The 21,059-nt window shown below is 34.0% G+C and overlaps 1 pseudogene across 1 annotated transcript; it reads left to right on the plus strand.

Annotated features, from left to right (window-relative positions):
* Window positions 1–17,489: 17,489 nt before the first annotated feature.
* Window positions 17,490–19,473, plus strand: LOC149532102 (arogenate dehydratase 3, chloroplastic pseudogene; annotated as a pseudogene). The gene has a single exon (XR_016358571.1). The product of XR_016358571.1 is annotated as an arogenate dehydratase 3, chloroplastic pseudogene (transcript).
* The last annotated feature ends 1,586 nt before the right edge of the window (window positions 19,474–21,059 follow it).

The following is a 21,059-nucleotide window of genomic DNA, read 5'->3' on the forward strand; positions in this document are numbered from 1 at the left end:
CAAGATTGTTTAGGTAGAAATATTTGTGGATGATACTTTGTTTACAGGGAATGATGATTTATGCAAAGAATTTTTAGAGCAAATGAACAAGGAATTTGAGATGTCAATGTTTGGTGAGATTAAATTCTTTGTTGGTCTTCAAATTCAACAAAGCAAAAATGGTATCTACATCACTCAATCCAAATACATCAAAGAGATACTCAAAAGTTTGGTATAGATTGTAAACTAGTTGGAACTCCTATGTGTACTGGACTAAAGCTTACCAAGGATGATGAATCAAAAGAGGTAAATCAAACTTTATATAGATCAATGATTGGAAAGTTGCAGTATGTAGTTCATATAAGGCTAGAGTTGCTCTTGTAGTTGGTATTGTGGCAAGATTTTCATCAAAATCAAGAGAAAATCACATGATGGCAATCAAAATGATATTGAGATACTTGAAAGGCATTGAAGATTATGGATTGTGGTACAAATTTGGAGGTAATCTAGATTTGAAAGTGTTTACTAATGTAGATTGGGCAAGAAACATTGATGACAGAAAAAGTAAAAGTGGAGGAGCATTCTTTCTTGGAAAGAGGTTGGTTTCTTGGACAAGTAAAAAGCAAAATTATGCATCCCAATCTACAAAAAAGTAGAGTATGTTGCAACAACAGTAAATTGTTCTAATATTGTTTGGTTCAAACAATTATTGGAAGGCATGAAGGTGGAGATTAAAGAACCAGTTGTTATATTTTGTGACAATACAAGTGCAATCAACATATCTAAAAATCCAGTGATGTATTCAAAAACTAAGAACATTGCAATAAAGTATCACTTTGTCAAAGAATTGGTGTAGGATAAGGAGATCAGATTGGAATATGTCCATACAAAAGAATAAATTGCTGACATATTCAACAAGCCATTACCTAAGGATGAATTCTTGTATCTAAGAGGTAAGTTAGGGGTCATTCCCCTATTTGAAGCCCACTAAAATGAAGTTTTAGTGATGCATCAACCGGAATCAAGTTGAAGATCTTTCAATTGATGCAGCATAGTCATGAAAAATTTGCATATGAATCAGTACTTAAGGGACATTGTTACTCATTTGGTATGTGTTGTCTTTGCAATGTGTTGTCAAAGAGGGAGAGTGTACTAACATATCTTTTTGAAATTTGAATTTGTTTGTGAAGAGTTTTTTGTTTGAAAAGAAGCTATGTAATTCTTTCACAAAAAGAGATTACTGTATTAGAAGAGTTTGTGGCATAAAATCTAAGAGGGAGAAACATTATGTTAGAAAAGACTTATTCACAAATTTCATTGTGTTATGACATCTTGTGTTGCCATCAATGCCAAAGAGGGAGATTGTTGGATACAATTGTTCAATTGTGTGTTGTCTTTGATGTTACACAAATGTCATATTAGTTATCAGATAGAGTCTACCGAGCTTAGTTGGTCAGCAAAGAAAATTCCACAGTCTATCGAGCTTTCCTATGTGGAAATAATTTCTATCAAGCTTACTAGGGCATCAAAGGTTTATGTGGTAGAAGTCAGTTTCTACCGAGCTCACAAGGTTAACGAAGGAAAGTTAGTGTTTACCGAGTTCACTCGGTCTCCAAAAGATTTTGCAAAGTTTGTAGTGTTCACCGAGCTTTAGTTGGTTAACAGTGGAAATCATTTCTGGAGCAATGTCTACTGAGCAGGGTTGGCCAATGAAGGATTTCATTGTTTTGGGAAATAAATTTTAATTGTTTGATGTAATGATTGTAGCTGGCTAATGTAATGATTATTGATAATTGTAACATGTAAACGAGCCAACTTGACAATTTGTATGAGAAAAGGTCAAGTTGTCAATTCTAAAGTGTAATGAGCAAGCATGCAAATGTATTGATTGTGTGAGGAGGAAAGTGTGAGAAAATTTTGAAGAAGCATCAGATATCCTTAAGTAGCAGCAAAGTTATATTCGATCATAGAGGATCTAGTGAAGCAGAATAGAGATCTATATCAGCAATTCAGTTGCATCTCATTCAAGTCAACTCATTGTTACTTTCTTACAATTGTAGCAGTGATTTCTAAATCTCTTAACAGAGTTGGTTTAACAACCATTTTGTAAATCCTCTAACAAGGTGACAGTTCTATTAAATTGTTCTAAAGTCCTCTAGCAAGGCCACTCTTAGCAGGGTGATTAAATTCTTTAACAATGTCACACCTAACAGTGTGTTTTGTAAGCTTTAACAAGGTTGGCTCCTAACAGGGCTCACTTTAGAAGAGTGAAAATTAGTAGCTAGTTACTTGGTGGTTTTTCTCATATTGGGTTTCCACGTTAAATCTAGTGTCTCTTATGTTCACATTATTTCTTTATGCATGCATGTTAATCACTGTGAATACTTAAAGATTAGTAATAAGTTAACATACAGTACATCTACCGAGTTACAGCATTTTTTTGTGTGGCTACTGAGTGACAATAGTAACTAGTTTATAAGACATCTAAGGGATCTGTGAATTTGTTTTTGTGGTAACTGATTTAGCGCCCTGCCACCGGCCCCCCCCCCCCCCCCCCTTACTCCATCTATATTTCCAAAAATTGGTATCAGAGCTTTTGGTGCTTGCAGGAAGGATTTCAAGGATCTAAGCTCAATATCAGGATTTCTTACAAGAGGGAAATTTTAAGGCTTAACAGGGATAACTTTTCAGCATGACAAGGTCTCGTGAAACTCCATCTGGCTTCCATTGGAGATACAAGATTGAAATATCTTGATGAAGAATATACAACACCTACTGGTACACTATCTATCAATGACATTGATGAGAAGAAGACTCATAACACCATGATGATAGACATTGCATGAACTCTAAGCTATGAAGAATTTGATGATATCAAGGACTGCAAAATTGCCTTTGCTATGTGGAACAAGCTTAAAGATATCTATGGAGGTGATGATAATGTCAGAAGAGCTAAAGCAAAAAGTTTAAGAGGACAATTTGATCAGATGAGGATGAGAGAGGATGAGAACATTGCCAAGTATGTTGAAAGAGTCAAAGAAAGCGTCAATGCAATCAAGGCTTCTAGAGGAGATATCAAAGAGGAAACAGTTGTAAGTAAAGTTCTTGGAATATTGCTTCCCATTTATGTAATTAGAGTTTCTACAATTCAAGAAAGAAGATGTGAAACAAATCATAAGATAAATTTAGAGACCATAGTAGGAAGATTGACTACATTTGAGTTAGCTAACTATGACAACTATGTTTCAGCTTCCAAGAACATTGAATCAGCATTTGAAGCCAAGCTTTCACTCAAAGAAAAGGGAAAAAAGATAAAGGATTCTCAGTCAGAAAGTGAGGAAGAATTAGAATAGAGTTTTGATAGTGATTTTGAGGTGGTTAAAGCTCTACTTGCAAGGAAATATTCAAGAGGCAAAGGAAACTATAAAGGTAAGGTTCCTCAAATCTATTTTTCATGTGAGGAAATTGGTCATATTGTTGCTAGGTGCCCAAACAAGCAAAACAAGGATGAGAATAAAGGTCACAAGTGTAATGGCAAGAAAGACTTCAAATCATTCAACGACAAAGGTAAGAAAACATGTTTCATGGCTAAGGATTCTAAGGATTCTGACAATAGTGAAGATGAAATTGTTTACATTGCTATGAAAGATGAATTTGATAATGATTAGGAAGATAAGATGGCACTTATCTCTCATATGAGCAAAAATGATACATGGATCATAGACAGTGGTTGTTCACATCATATGACTGGTGATAAAAAAAAGTTTGAACATTTTGAAGACTATGATGGTGGTAGTGTGAGGTTTGGTAATAATGAACCTTATTGCATAAAAGGAAGAGAAAGAATCTCATTAACCGAAGAGCTTCTATGTGATAATGCCTATTGCGTTGAAGGACTAAAACACAATCTGTTGAGTGTGGCATAGCTAATCAATATTGGATTAAAGGTGGAATTCATGCATGGAAAGGCAAGACTGTTGGATGACAAGGGAAAGTTGATTGGATCAAGCATACAGACAAAAGGTAACTTGTTCTATCTTGAACTTGGAGAATGTTAATGTTTTATTTCTCAAGTTGAAGAAATTTGGTTATGGAATAGAAGGTTATGTCATGTAAATTTTGATAAACTGGGGAAAATAAGCAAATTTGGGAAAGTAAGAGGTATTCCTAGTATAAAGAAATCTGAGGTTGGTCTATGCAAGAATTGTCAGATTGGTAAGATGCGAAAGACTAGTTTTTAAAGTAAGAACTATGAATCTAAAGAAGTTTTGGAAATTGTGCATACTGATTTGTGTGGACCTATTGCAATTGAAAGCTATACTACAAAAGAGTTCTTCATTCTTTTTGTTGATGATTACTCTAGAATGATGACTGTCATGTATCTGAGAGAGAAATCAGAAGCATTTGAGAAGTTCAAATGGTATTTGGCCAGAGTAGAGAAGGAAACAAGGAAAAGACTAAAATGCTTGAGGTTAGACAGAGGTGGTGAGTTCATCTCCTATGAATTCAATAACTTTTGCATTGAAAGAGGAACCAAAAAATAGGTATCAGCACCTGGATCTCTCGAACACAATGGAATAGCTGAAAGGAGGAACAGATCTATCATGGATTATGCAAGAACTCTAATGATTGAAAAGAAAATTGCTATCAAATACTAGAAGGAAGCTATCAGCATTGCAGTTCATACCTTGAACCAAGTACAATTGAAGAAGGACTCATTCAAAATTCCCTATGAGTTATGGTATGGCTATAAACCCAATGTAAGTTACCCAAAAGTATTTGGAAGTAAATGTTACATTTTGAAAGAATCTAGAAAAGGAAAATTTGATGTGAATGGTGATGAAGGTATATTTTTGGGATATTCTTGCAAAAGTAAGGCATATAGATTGTTGAATTTATCTACTCACAAAGTCATAGAAAGTGCACATGTGAAAGTTGATAAGTTTGCAGAAAGGATTGAAGAATAAAGAAAAAAGGAACCAGAAGATTACAAGAGATTTGTTTTCATTGAATCTGATACAGTGCCAGATACATCTATCAATCAAGAAACTTCTACTCTCAAGTCTTCAGTCACCGAGTTGCAAGAAGTTCAAACCGAGTTGCAGGAACTTGAGTCACATTCAGATGCTACCAAGCCAGTGCCTACTAAGTCTGAAGGACCTGAGCAATAGTCAAATCAACTAGAGCTAGAAATTGAAATACAAAATGAAGACAGTGGAACTCAGTCAAAAGGCAAGGAACCTATATTGGCCAAGTATGTTAGGAGACATCATGCACCAGATCAGATTATTGGAGACAAATTTGAAGGTACTATGACAAGAAGTAAGCTAAAAGGTACTTGTTTACTTGCTAATTTTGAACCTAGAAATGTCAAAGATGCATTGGAAAATGAAATTTGGATTGAGGCTATGAATGAAGAGATAGAGAAATAGAGAAGAAAAAAACATGGACTCTTGTACCTAGGCCTAAAGATAAAAATGTGATTGGAACTAAGTGGGTATTCAGAAATAAGTTGAATGAAGATGGTAAGGTATCAAGAAACAAAGCTAGACTGATATGTAAAGGCTACTCTCAAGAAGAAGGAATAGACTATGGAGAGACTTTTGCTCCTGTTGCAAGAATGGAAGGTGTCAGAACCTTACTTGCATATGCTGCATACAAAAGATTTAAGGTAAATCGAATGGATGCCAAATCAGCATTTCTCAATGGCATTATGGATGAATAAGTCTACATTGAGCAACTTGAAGGTTTTGTTGATCCAGACAAGAAGGACATGGTCTACAAATTACACAAAGCAGTGTATGGTCTGAAATAAGCTCCTAGAGCATGGTATGAAAGATTGCATAACTATCTTATTCAAATTGGTTTTTAGAGAACTAATGATAACAGTAGCTTGTATATCAAGGAAGGACAATATAGCAAGATTGTTTTAGCAGAAATATTTTTGGATGATACTTTGTTTATGGGGAATGATGATTTATGCAAAGAATTTTCAATGAAAATAAACAAGGAATTTGAGATGTCAATGTTTGGTGAGATTAAATTCTTTGCTGGTCTTCAAATTCAACAAAACAAGAATGGTATCTACATCACTCAATCCAAATGCATCAAGGAGATACTCAAAAAGTTTGGTATAGATTGTAAACTAGTTGGAACTCCTATGAGTACTGGACTAAAGCTTACCAAGGATGATGAATCAAAAGAGGTAGATCAAACCTTATATAGATCAATGATTGGAAAGTTGCAGTATGTAGTTCATACAAGGCCAGTTATTGCTCTTGCAATTGGTATTGTGGCAAGATTTTCAGCAAAACCAAGAGAAAATCAAATGATGGCAATCAAAAAGATATTGAGATACTTGAAAGGCACTGAAGATTATGGATTGTGGTACAAATTTGGAGGTAATCTAGATTTGAAAGTATTTATTGATGTAGATTGGGTAGGAAACATTGATGACAGAAAAAGTACAAGTGGAGGAGCATTCTTTCTTGGAAAGAGGTTGGTTTCTTGGACAAGTAAAAAGCAAAATTGTGCATCCCAATCTATAGCAGAAGCAAAGAATGTTGCAGCAACAGTAAATTGTTCTAATATTGTTTGGTTCAAACAATTATTGGAAGGCATGAAGGTGGAGATTAAAGAGCCAGTTGTTATATTTTGTGACAATACAAGTGCAATCAACATATTTAAAAATCTAGTGATGCATTCAAAAACCAAGCACATTGCAATAAAGTATCACTTTGTCACAGAATTGGTGCAGGATAAGGAGATTAGATTGAAATATGTCCATACAAAAGAACAAATTGCTGACATATTCACCAAGCCATTATCTAAGGATGCATTCTTGTATCTAAGAGGTAAGTTAGGGGTCATTCCCCTATCTGAAGCCCACTAAAATGAAGTTTTAGTGATGCATCAACAGGAATCAAGTTGAAGATCTTTCAGTTGAAGTAGCATTGTCATGGAAACATTGCATATGAATCAATACTTAAGGGACATTGTTACTCATTTGGTATGTGTTGTCTTTGGCATGTGTTGTCAAAGAGGGAGAGTGTACTGTCATATCTTTCTGAAATTTGAATTTGTTTGTGAAGAGTTTGTTGTTTGAAAAGAAGCAATGTAATTCCTTCACAAAGGGAGATTACTGTATTAGAAAAGTTTGTTGCATAAAGTCTAAGAGGGAGAAATGTTCTGTCAGAAAAGACTTTTTCTCAAATTTCATTGTGTTATGACATGTGTTGTCATCAATGCCAAAGAGGGCGATTGTTGGATACAATTGTTCAATTGTGTGTTGTCTTTGATGTTACACAAATGTCATATCAGTTATCAGACAGAGTCTACTGAGCTCAGCTGGTCAACAAAGCAAATTCCAGAGTCTACTGAGCATTCCTTAGTGAAAACAGTTTCTATCAAGCTCAAGAGGGTGTCGAAGGTTTATGTGGCAGAAGTCAATTTCTAGCGAGCTCACAAGGTTAACAAAGGAAAGTCAGTGTTTACTGAGTTCACTCGGTCTCCAAAAGATTTTGTAGAGTTCGCAATGTTCACCGAGCTTCAATTTATTAACACTAGAAATCATTTTTGGAGCAGTGTCTACCGAGTAGGGTCGGCCAATGAAGGATTTCATTATTTTGGGAAATAAAGTTTAATTGTTTCATGTAATGATTGTAGCTGACTGATGTAATGATTATTGATAATTGTAACTTGTAAATGAGCCGACTTTACAATTTGTATGATATAAATAAAAAGTCAAGTTGTGAATTCTAAAGTGTAATGAGTGAGCATGCAAATGTATTGATTGTGTGAAGAGGAAAGTGTGAGTGAATTTTGAAGAAGGATTAGATATCCTTGAGGAGCAACAAAGTTGTATTGGATCAGAGAGGATCTAGTGAAGCAAAACAGAGATCTGTATCAGCAATTCAATTGCATCTCATTCAGGTCAACTCATTGTTACTTTCTCACAATTATAGCAATGGTTTCTAAATCTTTTAATAGAGTTGGTTTAATAGCCATTTTATAAATCCTCTAACAAGGTGATAGTTCTATTAAATTTTTCTAAAGTCCTCTAGCAAGGCCACTCCTAGCAGGTTGATTAAATCCTTTAACAAAGTCACACCTAACAGTGTGTTTTGTAAGCTTTAACAGGGTTGGCTCCTAATAGGGCTCACTTCAAAAGAGTGAAAATTAGTAGCTAGTTACTTGTTGGTTCTTCCCATATTGGGTTTCCACATTAAATCTGGTGTCTCTTGTGTTCATGTTATTTTGTTATGCATGCATGTTAATCACTGTGAATACTTAAAGATCGGTAATAAGTTAACATACAGTACATCTACTAAGTTACAACATTTTTTTTGTGTGGCTACTAAGTGACAGCAGTAACTAGTTTATAAGACATCTAAGGGATCTGTGGATTTTTTTTTTGTGGTAACTGATTCAACCCCCCCCCCCCCGCCCTCTCGGTTACTCCATCTATATTTCCAACGTATTGCTATGTGAAAAAAATGGATGATAAAAGTACCTCATTTTAAGGATACACTTCAACTATCTGGAATGTCCATTAATATAGATGCAGATTGTAGAAGTGAAGAACATGGGCAAATTAAGAGTACTCCTTTGAAGGGGGAAATCAAAACTTTCTACCATATTTAATTGGTGAAAGCAGAGTTTATCCTCTGTACACTGCCTTTACAAGATCTTAGGACACATGAGTGTAGTCCTATCAAATATGAGGATTGAAAATACTTGTGGATAAATATCGATACACAAAATGTGAATATGTATGTGCACTAAATTTGAAAGCAACTCAAGAAATTTGATTGCATAAACACTGGCCTACAACTTCTCAAAGGTATTATGTCAAACAATTTGTATACCTTATTATGATTCCCATTTAGCATCAAATTTCTAAAGGAGTAAGAATAAGAGATGACATATTAGGTCAAAGAAGGACAACCAAAAAAATTCAAATAAAAATTGATTATGGGCTATCAAATACTCTAGAGTCAGATGACCACTAAGAAAATAAGGCCTAGTGTCAACCAAAATCAACAGATTTTTTCACTCAACTTTACTAATTAAAAAGTACTAACACCAACATCCAAGGAAGTGAATGAGAAAAAAGAAAAGATATTTACCATCCAATGTAATCAAAGGATTGTCAATGGCATTAAGAATCTTTGGCATATTTGAGAAAAATAGTAGCACCATGAAGTGTAGAAGAAAAGTAGGTCCCATGGAACTTATCAAATCTGTCTTGCCTATTCCTTGTCACAAAAAGTCAATCAAACCCATAATCAATTAGAGTATAAGAAGACATTAAATAAATCCCAAAGCCTCTTTTGAATAAATCTACATCTAATTACATGAACATAAGACTAGTGAAGGCCAATAAATATTTTCAAGAGGCTCCAATTATACCCCACTTGACAAACACCACTTCAAAAAAATCAAACCCAACTACTTCAAATAATTATGCACAGCTAATTGAATAGAAAAGAATAAAATATTACAGGTAAAAGAAACAGCAAAAGATTCCCAAATAGTAGTATGATAAAAATGGCCTTGCCAAAAGAACAAAGTTCATTAGCTATTGTGCACTTTCCTATTAGGTGATACCTAGATATAGAAGAAAATTAGGTAGGCTAACTTTGAGCATACCACAAGTGAAAACCAAAATTAATGGGGTTTTACCTTTTAAATGTATGTTCAAATTTCACCCAATTTTTGTACAAATACAAAGAGACACTAGGCTGATGAAGCAGAGAGAGTTGGAAATGAGAAGTACCCATTGCTTAGCTTCAAATTATATTAATACCAAATTAAGAAGTGAACCTAGTTATATGAAGAAACACATCGTCTCTTCTAATCCTATACAAGGCAAACAATAGAATGCTTGACCTCTAAAAACATGTTCTCTTTCTCCATAGGTATGACCGAAAACATTTCTGATTATTTCTCCCCATTCTATGAAAGGCATGAATCGAATCAAAGATAATCTACAATACATAAAATGATAAAATAGAATAGGAATACTACAAAATTTATGATGGAACTGCAAGATCTATGATGGAAAGTGCATATTTGAGAAAAACTAATAATTACGTCAACAACTAGAACTCAACAACCAATGCACTTCTTAAACCCTCCCTCACAACATTATTCTAGTGTTCCTAGTGGTTATGTGTTGAAAATTAGAATTTAAATTTATAAGAATAATGTGCATGTTTGTGAGAGAAAAGGAAATAGCCCTCCAGAATAGTTAGAAAATGAAATTCTATGAATCTTGTTCAATAAATGACACAAGAGATTTCAACTATCATGACAAACGTTTAATAAAAAGACCTGTTAACAAGTTTTGCATCTCAAAATATCATTTTGCAAGACACCACATGATAAAAAATAAAAAATAAAAATAAAAAAAGCATAACCTTTGGTCTCTTACAAATCAATTTGAACCAAAGTCAAGGCTTACAAAATAAATTATCATATAACGTATATTTGCAAAGCACAAAAGAGTCTTAAGAAGATTATTTATTTGCAAAGCACTTTATCCCAAAAAATTATGAATTTTTAGGAAAAGATGATGACGCAGTCCGATAACTCTACTCATATGTCAAATCCTCTCCCATGGACCAAGTGTAGTGCCTACCCTCGTTCACATCTTTTCTAGACTTATTGTTGCTATTATTATCAGACTTTGATGGACTAGTTTTATGTTGATGGTTTAGTGGTGTTGTTTTGACACTATCAGATATTATGATAGGGATTCAGTTGATATATGATGAGATCATTTAGACTTTACATTTCATGTATGTATGATGATCATTACATTGTTTTCAGTTATTAATGATGATTAGTTAGATGGTTTATTATCTCATGTGTTTTATTATGGTTACTTACCCCATACTTGCATGTGTATGGCGTGCGTGTTTTCTTATTGTATGGCATTTCTGATGTGGTTAAGGAAGGGAGTCGTAGTCACCTGCTTAGTCAGGATCTACACGATGCACCACTTCCTACCATTGTCTGTTTAGCTTAGCATTATATATTGTATGTACATGCATGGTTTTTCTGCAGGTTGCAGGTACCGGGTATCGACTTCCCTGAATTGCCAGGATGAGCGTACCCTATTATACTATCTCAATGATAAGAGAAGGGAGATAAATTCTCAAGTCCAAATCCCAAACCTAAAAACCATTTGTCCTAGTGAGTTAGGACAAGTATCAGAGTTGAATACCCACCGAATGTGTCGGATGACATATTTCGTGATTTTTAACCCTTTAGATTTATTTTGTATGATTTGTTCTATGATGGGTTTTCATATTTTATCTTGGAGGTCTATGGTGAATTTTCTATTAATTAAGTCTTAATAAATAGATTTAATTAATAAATTAATTATTTGAGAAAATTAATAAAATATCATGATCTTAGGTATTTTGATTGTAATTAATTAAATGTGAATTATTGGGGAAAAGGAATTAAATAAAAGAAAACTAGAAATCAAAATTAATAATAATTATAAAATAATTATAAAGTAATAAATAAAATAATAATAATAAAAGTTATGAAAATTAAAATGAAAGTTGTAAAATTTAAATAGAAATTATTTAAAAAGTAAATTGGAGTTATAAGCTTGCATGGGAATTAACATGTGTCAACAACACGGGGGTTAGTGCATCAATTAAGCACAAGGTGTCTACAATTCTATGACTCATCAAAAAGAATTGGAAAAGACCCATGCTTAGTTGGTGACACCTTTCAACGGTTTCAAGAAGCATTCCAAAGGTTTCTTGAGAGCTCTTTATATTCAGGCATTCATAGAAGCTTAGAGAGAGAGCGTGGAGAGCAATTGGAGCATTGGAGGACTCAAGAACTTTGAAGAAGGGAGCTTGCTCTGCAGGTTTTCTGAGGAAAAGCGAATTAGCATCAGAATCCGGGTAGATTCTTGTGATTTTTCTTATGCTATTTCCTCATCATGCATTCTTGTCTTCTTCGTGTCTTCCATATGTCTTCTGAGGAATTTCATATTTTTATGCATTCTCAATATGGGCAATTGAATTTATGTGGAAATCTTTATATGCATAGATCTAAAATAAAAAATAAAATAAAATAAAAATAACGGGGCTAGGGTTTAAATTCATAGCCAAACCCATTAGATTATTTATTGGAAAAAAAATTGGGATTAAAAGTTTATAAGAAAATTTTGAGAATTAGAATTTATATATATTGTGTATATGTATGTTTATATATATATATATATATATATACTGTGACACAAAATTTGTACATACATACATACATACATACATACATACATACATACATACATACATCCATGCATGCATGCATACATACATACATACATACATACATACATACATACATACATACATACATACATATATATATATATATATAATTGAGGAATCAAATTTAATAATCGCAGTGAAAATATATATATACAAAATCGCATTGCGATTTGTATTTGCGTTTTTGAAAAACGCTATAAAACTAAACATTATATGTATTGACCATGGGTCAAGCGAACGTACCAACCCGTCTGTCCATCATATGCAGACCCATGCACACGGCACTTGCACTTGGCAAAGTGTCGGCGCTGCAGGCTGCACGGCTTATGTGTGGCGACAGTGTATTAACCATTGAGTATAGTCACCGCCGGTTGTAATATGTGAAGTGCTTAACTTATATTATATGTCATCCATCGAATTTGTATAATTCAATTTTTATATTTTTATATTTTTTTTAATGTGATAATAATTATTATTTATATATATACATATATATATGTGTGTGTGTGTGTGTGTGTGTGTGTGTGTGTGTGTGTGTGTGTGTGTGTGTGTGTGTGTGTGTGTGTGTGTGTGTGTGTGTGTGTGTGTGTGTAATATGTAAATATGCAATTAATAAATTTGATTTATTATTATTTGATAAAAGATTTAGGAATTCATCTTTTATAATGATGAATAATTTTATAATTTTATAATTTAACTATTAAGATTTAATTAATAGTTTTAAATTATAAAATATATAAAGTATATGAAATTTAATGAAAAGATTGGTGGGGAACGATTTCAATAAAATATTGTAATTGGAAATTGGATTTATAAAGGAAAACTTTGTATCCATCCAAAAACAATACATGGAAAAACGTACAAAATGTTCCTCTAATTCTTTCTCTAAACTTGGAAACGTAAACTGAGACTTTTGAATTCAAATTTGAAAACTTAGCAAAACCAAAACATGTGTTTACATTGTGTATTCCTTATGCTATTGTTTTGGGTTTTGGGTTGACTAGTGTTGACCAGTATAGGACGTCTACCAGAGGCTTGGGAGTTTGTGATTGTGATGTCATGATGATGTTTTAATCTCGATCTTTACAAACCCAACCATGGTTATGTGATGGAATGCTCTATGTATTGGATGAGATTACTGATTGTTATAGTTGAGATTCTTATTTATGAGACACTTGACTTAACCATTATTTTTGGTCATCGATCAGTTATCCTTGGTTATTTTCTAGTCGCCATGATGGGACTGAAATGTGGATTTATTCTTGATGATGTCATGTTGTGACATGTTTTACTCAACCATTTTTGGAGTCTTCGATTAGTGTGTTTGAGATATATTTTGGTTATTGAGAACCCTTGGATACTTTTGATTATCAGTGATACTTCAGGTGCTAATAGAGAGTTGTTGTGTTCATGATTTTCTATGGATGTTCGCTCATGGAGATTTGATGGTTTTATGCATATTTAATGATTTTATTATGGATTATCTTTTGTAATTTTGAGATTTATGAGTCACTGAGCATTAGGGTAGGATATCTGCATGTAGTGTCGGGAAGTGGCTTGCAATGGGGGCCGGGGCCCTAAGAGGCTACCAAGGTAACTCATTGTAAGTTGGATAAATAAGTGATAACATTCACACCTAATACTAACTGAATGAACCTAAAAAGATAAGAGTTTTGGTTCTCGCCCATGCCTTGAGTGCTTGTATAGGCTAGGATGGGAGTAGTGAGAACGCATGGTTGCGACCTTGCATTCCATAGTATGCCTTGTCAGTATGAGAGGATACTAGTGGCCGCATGAGATCAGTATGGACCCGTGGAGTTTAGCTAACTGCCAGGGTAACTTGTACGTGATAAATGCGATGACACTTTCCCGCTTGCATAGTAGGTTCCTACATGTCATTATGTGCCTCTGGGATTAGATGTCAGTTTGTGATTGGAACCTTTGAGTTAGCATACTTTTAGGATTCTTGAACTATAGAGATTTATGCTATGAGATTTTGACAACTTGTTTGGGACTTGAGATTATCTCCTCAGCACGGTGGGAGTGGACCACTTAGGTACCACGCGGTCGGGTGGTAGTGTATTTTCCACTCTTATCATTTGAGATTCATTGAGACATCATGGCTGATGCGTCCTTCTTGATGGTGGGTATGTATCCTTTCATTGATGATTAGCATATGTTAGATGATGTTATCTTATGCTTATATATTTGCATGTTAGATTACTTTCTACATATGATGTTGTATATGTTAGGAGTGACATTCCTACTATGTTAATACCGATGATCTCTTTGGTAATTTGGGATGTTACGCACGGAGGGATGGCTAGGGCCCATGATGGTCTAATGATGCTATTAATGGTTGGGAGGAACCGTGCACTTAGTTAGTTATGTTTGATCTTACGATGGATGTATATGTATTCTATGATGATGTATCATGTGTATCATGTGATTGTCTTTGATGTATCATGGATTAGAATAGGATGATGTACCTTATTTCACATATGACATGTACAGTGGATGATTGAGCATTTGGAAATGTAATGTATGAACATTGGACTTATCATTATTATTTCATGTGGATGTTGTACTAGATGGACTCATGTATGTTAGTTAATTTAGATGTAACTCAACGTTAAGGGATCTTAAAGAATGTAATCTGTTATGTATGTTATGTTTACTTTTCAGATGGACATTGCTATTGCTTCCGTTATTGTGAATAAGTTATGTATGGTATTTACTTTCATGTAAAAATATATAAAAAATGTTACCAAACTTAGTGAAATTCTAGGTTAATTCTTTGGATCCCTTGGCGGGGCATTACACCAAGATTAAGAAATAAAATGTTATTATTCCCTGACCAACAATTGAATTGTGATTTTTGTGATTTTCACTACCCTAGCATTGTGCCGATAAATTGAAGAAATTTTATTACCATCTAAATTGATTTACATTGATACCAAATCTTAGGTCCTACATGATTATATTGGGGAGGGGCTAAGGCAATAGTGAGCTCTGCCTTGTTTCTATACAACTACTGAAGGATGGTATGATGGAGTGATTGACAAGAGTGAGGGATATTTTCCAGTGTAGGTAGAGGTTGTTTAAAATACATTTTTCAATACACCAAACTTACATGCATATTGCCACATATCCTCTTGAAAGTGACATGCTTGTTACCTTGCAAGGCGCTAAATGTGCATATCTAATTTTTCTTAATTTCAAAAATAGGAAATTAAAAAGACTACCAGGAAAAAGCAGGGTGGCTAATCAAGGAGAAGATTATAAAATTGGAAATTTTCATTTAATTGGAAAATTGATTCAAACCATAGGATAAAGCTAATGTTGAAGGAGCTACACAACTCCTAAGGCATTCATTAATTAGAGAGGAGGAAGTGAAAACTATAGTCTCTGCTATAGAGGCGGGGACTAAAAAGAAACATTCTCAGAAAATAAGGAACTATTCATTCCTCCGAAAAAAGTGTCCCTATAAGATAGATTGATTTCAACCAATAATATTATAGATTTAAAAACTTTTTCATTAAAAAAAATTATAAATATAAAAATTGATTTTCGAAAACTTATAGTTAAATTGCAATTAAGAAAGAAAAAAAGATGTCATTGGTGGAAAGTTGATAATTCAACACACTATGTATTGTAAATCAATTATATTGTACACAAAATATTTGATGTGTTGTAAATAATAATTATGTATTAGATATATTGTAATATATATTTAATTAGGTTTACCAAAAGTTTAAAAAAACTAATATTCTTCTTTAGTTAAATTCATGAAAATTAAATAAATAATTCCAGGTAAGTAAAAAATTACCAAAATATAATGTAGTGATTAATATTAAAATATAGCTACAATTAAAAATCAAATTGAAATAGGAGTATTCAATTTACCAAAAAGTAAAGAAAACTAATATTCTTCTTTAGTTAATTTCAAAACAAAAACAAAAAAAAACTTCAACTAAGCAAAAAATTACTAAAATATAATATTGTGATTAATATTAAAATATAGCTGCAATTAAATATCAAATTGAAATAAACTAATAAGATAGTTATAATTGATAATAAAAATGTAATGCAACAAATATCAACTATCACTTAGCAAATGACAATTATCACTTGGCTAATGCTATATTCTTTAGGGTTAGTTTAGATAGATCTTTTATTCTTGAACTTGATCTTTGATTGTGAAACATCAACTTCTACACATAGTTAAATGGACCAAACAACTAACCACACAAATCATTATGGGGTGCACAATTAGTTTATAACAATCAGTACAAGATAAGAATTTAAATCTTGAATTTTACATGTAAAGAGTTTATATTTGTAATTATATATTGATCCAAGTATAATTCACAAAGTTGACTTTAATTTTAACTTACAAATAATAATCCTCCTAAAATTTAGCCAAACAAGCAATATGGTTTCACTAAGTAACTAATAGAACATAAGTGAATACAATAGTAAAACAAGTGACTTGTCGTTAGTATTAGTATAAATTTAGTTTTCATTTAATAAATTTATTGTAGTATATAAAATATCTAAATTAATAAAAATATTATATAATATTTTTATAATATTAATATATATAATAGTATTTATTAAAAGATAGTATAAAGTCAATAAGCCCTTGGTCTACTGGTGAAGATGAATGACTCACAAGAGCCTACCACAGATCAAGTCTTGTTGAGTGCAAGGCTCCGAAACCATAAGGGATGAAGTCGGGATCGTGTGTCGGGTGATTTTGACGGCATGGATGCCCCTTAGTCCTTGGCTCTAAGCCAAAGAGATTTCAAGCACGCATGGGCCCATATTAGGTTCCTAAATCTTCAAGTGGTAGCCTTCGCCGCACAGGGCCCATGCCTCATTGGTCTGCCTCGCAAGTTTGAACCCTCCATCAAAAAAACAATTGTATAATATAAGTATATATAATATCTTTAGTTGAATGAAACATAATAATTTGTAAAATATGATATTACAAATACAATATTAAAAATCTTATAAGTATAAAAGTATCATATTGCAATCTGAATTAAAATGATATAACTCACATTAAAATCTTGCATCTATGCATAATCTATTAATTTTATAATTAAATTGAAAATTGATAAATTTAAATTTAGAAAACTTTTAAGAAAAACTTTTAATCACAAACGCATGGAGTGTAAAATGTTTCACAAGAGTGATTAGAACAATTGTAATATTGTTATTAAAAATTAATTAACAAATTTTGAATTATAAAACTACACTTCGTAAGAGTGACGAAATAAATTCCAACTCGATAAAATGGGAAAAACAATGATAATAATGTGAAAAATAGAAGATAAGCTCATCCGAATCATCGCTTGCAATATATGTCTGGATAACCCTTAAAAACACACGTCAAAAGTAAACTAGACAACTTTGAAAAATGCGGAAAGCGTGGCCCTTCGGCAATGAAAACAAAAAAGAAAAAAGATAAGAGATAATCAAGCCTCTTTTTTCCCAGTTTCTTGGAGTCTACCAAAGGACCGGCGTACACATAAGCAAGCTTAACACTAAAGACTAAAGAAACGGATAATGACAAAAAAAAATGGTACGATTTGACGAGTGAATCGTCTCCTCAGACCACCGGAGCACGTAAAAGCAAAATACAACTCGGATTGAAAACGAGTCCAAATCTCAGAACCAGTGGACTGATTTTCTATAAAATACCCCCCTCCAGATCTTACCACGCAGCTTAAAGATCCCAAAGATCCTTCATTTCCGGAAGTTTCAGCGGTGACGCCATGAATCTTCTCCGTGGAACTCAAAGCAGTCATCTTGGTCTCTGCAAAATAAAATTCGCCCAGAAAGCAGACACGGGGACTCGATCTCGTGTCCTGCCGTTCAACAAGCCGTCTGTGACAGTCTCGGAGTGGGCATTCAATGGCCCAAAAGGAGGTAACGGAGCAGTCGACATGAAGTCCATAACCGAGCAGACGGATCCGCGTCTGTTGGCCCTGAAACGAGCTCTGGCATCACCCGAACAAGAGAAAAATCTCAGGCAGACCGGCTTACGCGTGGCATACCAGGGCATCCCGGGCGCATACAGCGAGGAAGCAGCCGCGGCGACACATCCAGGCTGCGAGGGCCTCCCCTGCCACACATTCGACATGGCCGTGCAGTCCGTAGCCCGGCGGGTCGCGGACCGGGCAGTTCTGCCGGTGGAAAGCACGGCAGAGGGCAGCATACATCCCAACTACGACCTCCTCCTGGAGTACCCACTGCAGATCGTGGGGGAAATCGAGTACCCTGTTCGTTACTGCCTCCTCACCTTGCCGGGCGTCGCTCGGGAAGAGATAAAGCGCGTGATGAGCCATCCCTTGGCCTTGTCCCACTGCAAGAAAACCCTCACCAAATTAGGGCTCCCCGGAGTCTCCAAGCAGACCACGGACGACACGGCGGGCGCGGCGGAGTGCGTTTCGCGGAGCGGGCTGCGCGACACGGGCGCCATTGCGAGCACTCGGGCCGCGGAGATTTACGGGCTGCGCGTTGCGGCCCGAGGCATCGAGGACGAGTCTTCCAACTTCACCCGCTTCCTTGTCTTGGCCCGCAACCCGCTCCTTCCGCCCGCCGATCGGCCTTGCAAGACCTCGATCGTGGTGGCTCATGACGGGGACATCGCTGTTCTCTTCAGGCTTCTCTCCGCTTTCTCTTTTCGAGGCATTAATCTGACCAGGCTGGAGAGCAGGCCCAGGAGAAATATGCCTCGCTATGGATCGGGGTCTGCTGTGAAGGAGTTCCGTAATGTGTTCTACATAGACTTTGAGGCTTCCCTTTACGACAGGCGCGTCCGCAACGCCTTGACGGAGCTCAACGAGTTCGCCACGTTTATGAGGGTTCTCGGAAGTTATCCCGTCCATGCCTCTGCTGCTTACTGATCCAGAGCTCGTTATTATTAGGACTTACACATCCTATGTATGTAGTGCGGCGCAACAACTACTTGTATATGTACATATTTTTGCATAGATTAATGGGCAAAGGACTTTCTATGTATAGGAGCAAGAGTTCTGGTTGAGCCGGAGTCTGCCTTTTGTTGAAAAAGGGATATAGATTTGTTGAGTTGTCCAAATAAAATGACTAACATGAATAGCAATATATCTATAGGAAACATTTTCTATACTTTATAATGTGAATTGTTCATGATTTGATTTAACCATGATCTCACTCTATGTTTCTAGAAATTTGTAGAAATTTGGTATATTTTCACTTGTGTGAACACATTTATTTCTATATAACTAATGATGTAAAGAGAATAGCATTCCATTCAAGCAACCTCGCGAAAAACACCAATGTCATATAACCAAAGGTGCTTTATAAAACAAAATGAGCACATGAGTTGTCTATAACGACAAATAGTATAAAATAAATGTAAATATCTTATTAATTTTTAGTAAACTAAAATTTAAAATAAGAGAAAATAGTTGAGGCCATTGACTCTTTAAAGGTGGAAGAATGATAAATTAGAGAGGAAATCTATTGGAAAAGAAGGTAGACTTGATTGACTCCAAGATGGGGATACAAACACGACCTTTTCCACAAAATTGTGCACCTTTTCCACAAAATTGTGCAAGCTTGTTAGAATAGGAGTCATATTTTTTTCTTGCTTAAATCAAATTTTTATGTCGCTGGTTGTCTTAAACATTCATTTGAACTTTTAAACATGATTTCATTTGAAAATCATTTAGATAAATGTTGAGTAATTGTAGTTATTTATATATGAATTAATAGAAAATATTTTTATCTATATACAATGCTAGTGAAACTAGAATTAAATTTGATTTAGACAGTTTGGATTGTTTACCTCTCACTACACCTCAATTAAAATAAAACCAAAACAAGCCCCAAGCCTCAATTTGAATAATTGATTTGGCCTATTCTAATAAGAAAAAAAAGATAAATTATTAGATTGACTCGTCCGAAAACAATGATTCATTTGTTTTCTGCTCAAGAGACATTTACATTATAACTCTAATTAGATATGCTTTATTTATAAAGATAAGAGCTAACTATAAATATCATATTTACTTTTATTATTTAGAGAAAAATAAAAGATGAACTATATTTTATATTAAAAATTAAATGTTTTAGATAAATTGAAATTAGCATTCAAAATGAGAAAGGTTTAAAAAGTTGTTGGCACCTTTACAAACACACTTTTCTTTGCATTATGATTCTAATTTAGACTTTATAATTAAAATATATGTGCACTAGTAATTAATTTTTTTTATAATATAATTCTATTAAATTCTTTTATCTTTTCTAATCTTATAATCTTCTAAAAATAACATTTTCTTGATTAATATATAATATGATTGTTTTGAAAAAAGATGTATGGTAAACTACTATTTTTACATTAATAAACAAGAGATGCAATGCGTCATAGTTCATGGCTAACGCATAATGGTTGTAGAGGTGTAGATGAATGAGAATAAGGTTAAATAGTTCTAAATTAACATTGTGAATGCATTAATTTTTGAAATGCACTTGTGATCTGATAGGATGGCTCATATTTTGTTGTTAAATTCTCGTCCTAGAAATGCACTTGTGATCTGATAAGATGACTCATATTTTGTTGTTAAGTTATTGTGTTATATTATTATATCTTTGGGCATTTAAACCCAAGAATAAGAGGCCAAAGTCCCCAATATTATTATATCTTTGGGCATTTAAACCCAAGAATAAGAGGCCAAAGTCCCCAATATGGCACTAAGTACTTAATATCATACTATGATCAATACA

The sequence above is a fragment of the Cupressus sempervirens genome, chromosome 11 (genome assembly GCF_028749045.1).
Source record: "Cupressus sempervirens isolate cs-2001-9-10 chromosome 11, ASM2874904v1, whole genome shotgun sequence".
Taxonomy (NCBI): domain Eukaryota; kingdom Viridiplantae; phylum Streptophyta; class Pinopsida; order Cupressales; family Cupressaceae; genus Cupressus; species Cupressus sempervirens.